The sequence below is a fragment of the Stegastes partitus genome, unplaced genomic scaffold, assembly GCF_000690725.1.
Source record: "Stegastes partitus isolate 25-593 unplaced genomic scaffold, Stegastes_partitus-1.0.2 Scaffold2848, whole genome shotgun sequence".
Lineage (NCBI taxonomy): Eukaryota > Metazoa > Chordata > Actinopteri > Pomacentridae > Stegastes > Stegastes partitus.
The window spans coordinates 1-3,800 of NW_007580579.1; positions in this window are offsets into that span (position 1 = coordinate 1).

Here is a 3,800-nt window from a genome sequence, read left to right on the forward strand (position 1 = left end):
AAAGAGTGTCAGAAAATTCTCTGTTTAAACCCAAACTACAAGACCAGCAGTTCTTCCTTTTGAACTCAGCAGCTTGTATGATGTGTGACGGTGAACACAGATTCAACTTCTTTGTTTCCTTCTATTTTTGTTTTTAATCAAACTGAAGGCAGATAAACCGATAAGTGTGAATCCTCACTGAGCCAGTTTTGTCTGTTACGAGGCACAAGCTCCCTGCTGACCACATGCAGAACGTCTGTGTAGAGAGGTGGACATGAACCACACAGAGTTTTGTCTTTCTGTTTATTAGTTTTACAACTCCAGTGGATACTGAGAGAGAACTGGACTTTATAAAGTTAAGTTTATTTGTCTGATTAAAGCGAGACGCCGCTCAAGAAGACATTAAGTTTACAGAAGTCATCACCTGTCAGTTGCTTCCTTGCAGAGGCCATCTTGTCCTGGAGGATGTAGAGGGCTCATTCCTCCAGAGCAGCTGTTTTATAGGTTCACTGAGTAGGTGGGATCTCAGATGTAAATGGATGATAGAAGAATCCTGATTGGCCAGTTTGAAGTGGAAAGGAAAGCCCCCTGCCCTATTTATATGAATGTACCTGGAAAGAAGCTGGAGAAGAATTAGTTCAGAAGGTGGAACAATACAGCACTGCTAAATGTTGGATGCAGTTGGTGAAAGTGTTTGTCCTCCACATGCCTCGTAAGGCTACCTACACCTGTCCAAGCAACAGTCTGTTTCATCTGTGAATTTGTCAGCACAGCTTCTAATGTGTTTGCATCACAACTTGTGCCATCTTCTCCTGTCTGTGAAGCTTGAGGAGGTTTGTCAAATGTTTCTCACATCAGAATAAGGAGTTAATCAGAAGAAAGCTGAAGCTGAGTAGGAATCAGGATACAGTGGAGTGGAGCTCAGTTTGTCTGTCCTGCACATTTGTTTTGTTTGTGGATGATTCTTCAAGACCAGCAACACTCACAAGATGTTTGGGAATGTAAATGGAAATAATCTGCTTTTTATTGACCTTTTCTGACCACATGAAGCTTTTGCACACAACACGTATCAGCGTCAGTATTGACACTTGGTGTTGCACTGTAAAGGAAATAAGTGGTGATATCACACACCGTCAGTCACTAGTGTTTCTGTTCACTCTGGTGTTTAATGTATTTACTCGTTCCTTTATGTCTTCTTTATTATTTAATGCAAAAGTATGTGATACTGATTCTGCCAGCACTGAAAAAAGTCAGTTGTCATTTTTGTCTCTATGTGTATATGTATGTGGGAATATGTGTGTTTACTGGTTTTGTGTGTTTGTTTAGTGCCCCACATGCAGGAGGACGGCTGGATGAAGTCGATCCACCACTACAGGAAGAGAATCATCTGAGTTTGATCCTTCAATCCAGTTCAACCTCAACACTCTGAGTCTGTCCCAGTGATGAAAATGATTCTAGTTCTTTACATTCTGTAGAGGAACATACTGATGCTGTAGCTCCACAAGCTCACATGCTTCAGTGTAGATTTTGTTCTCACCAGACAACCTGTGAAAATGATCCCACCAACACAACACACTGCTGCTAATAAATACTGTCCAACTGACTGATCTGACCTGTAATAATGAACATAAACTGATATATTACGCTGCTGTAGGATGCACTGCTCTCGTCCAAACCTTTAACATAAAGCAGCCGTGTCTAAAATTCACGACATGCTGCCACAAATAAACAGTACAGACGCATGTGATCAGCTAGAAGAATCCTGACAGGAGGATCTGAGAGGAGAGACCACAGAGCATCACTGGAGAAAGGCCCACTTCCATTCCTCCTGTGTTTGCATCAAACAGGGATTTTTACAGTTCAAGATATGACACAGACTGTCACGATCCCAACTGAGACTCTCCAAGATGCTTCCTACAGTGAACCAGTGCTGTGATTGATGTGGACAGACACCAGCTTCATTAGCACACATGTTCCTGGACTGAAGCTGAAACACTGTTAACTATTGGACTAAAACACTCCAAACTCTGCTCCAGGTCTGACAGAAGCAGCTCAAACCAGACACAGTTCTGCTTGTGTTCAGTGTGAAAGTTGAGGTGTCAAATAATCACTAATGCGTCACGTTTTGTGACACTGTGAGCACAAAGACTCATTTTATTAAACTGGAAACAGAAAAACCCACCAGGTCACGTGACTTTGCAGAAAGAAGTGACGAAGCTCTTAAAAGTATAAAATAAAATCACAGAGAGGAAAGGTTCTTAAGTTCTATTTGATATGTCAACCTTTCATAGATTATTTCAGTGAAACCAAACTGTGGCTGGTCGGCTATTAGATACCACAGTGTTATTTACAGAGATATGTGTGGTGTCCCTTTTTGTAAATCTACTAAATATATGTATATACTTTGTGTAACTGTAGTTATCTGAGCTCCAACAAGCCAATAATCAGAAGTTTAAAAAGAAATTTATGTTATTTCTGCAATGAGCTGTGAAACTAATTTCAGATTCAACACCGAACTGTACCAGGATTTTATTTTATTCTGCTTCATATCTGTTAAAAAATATCCTCAGTCTGTAAAAAAAATCAACGCAACGTGGGATTGGTGAAGCTTTTATATTCCAACATCACAGTATCTTATGGATAAATGTGTGTTAACACCTAAAAGAGGAGGTTCTACTAGTAATGCATTTGAGCATGCAGTGTGTTTTTATATCATTCATAGATTAAAACATCATAAAGGTTGGTGAGACAGCAACGTTTTTGTCAGACATTAAATATGAAACTTACTGTAGTGGCACCAGCTGTCATGTCTGTTTCCATGAAGCCTCGTAGGTTTCACCATTTTCAGGTTTTCACCACTGAATAAACAATAATCAGCTTAAATGTCAGTAAACATTTGAAGCTTCTCTTCGCTGATACAACCTGTGAAGCTGACAGGCTGTTAGCAATTAATGACATAACTTCAAAAAATAAACTAAAAGAAACTGAAGTCACATTTGGATTGCAACATAAAAAAACTATTGTCATCACAGCTTCATTAAAGATGTGATACAGTTTGGTGTTTGTCTCTAGAGGACCTTATATTGTAGGTATAATGTAAAGAAAAGTGGAACAACAGTTGCCAGGCAGATTTAGGTGCAACCACTAATTTCTTGTTTGTTTCCAGAAGACAACAAGAGCTGAGTGGATCTGCTCAAGTCTTACACACACATTAAATAATATTCATATGGTCTCAACATACTTTAATAACTTTACAATACTTGTGGTGAACAAACTAAACTCGAGGAATCTATATTATTGCACAAATGTTCTCCTTAGAGACAGCAACAAACCACACATGAGAAAACACACAATTATTCCACTAAAAAGGCCTTAAACTAAATCATCACTGTTGTTCTCTCATCATGTGAAGAGTCAAGTGTCTCCTCCAGTTATCTGTAAAGAATCACAGTTAAAAACACCTACAGGCAGAGAAACACTGATTTAGTTCACAGACAACAGAGATCACTCAGACAGCTTTCATGAAGCTGTAGCTGGAATCACAAAAAGACACAAAAATGTGGATTATTGGAGAGTTTATTGATGTTGATGCACAAACAAACAGGAATAAATCAGATATGCAACCTAACTGACAATCAACCACTAAAGCCAACACAAGAAGTGAATTTAGCTTCATGATTTATTGTTTTAATGTTTACAAACCATAGAAAAAGGTTCTTGTCCTTAACCTCTTAAGACCAGGCGTCCACGCATTTGGACATCACATTTTGGGTTATATTACCACAGTAGTTTTTATTTTTATTATTTTATTTTATTTTTAA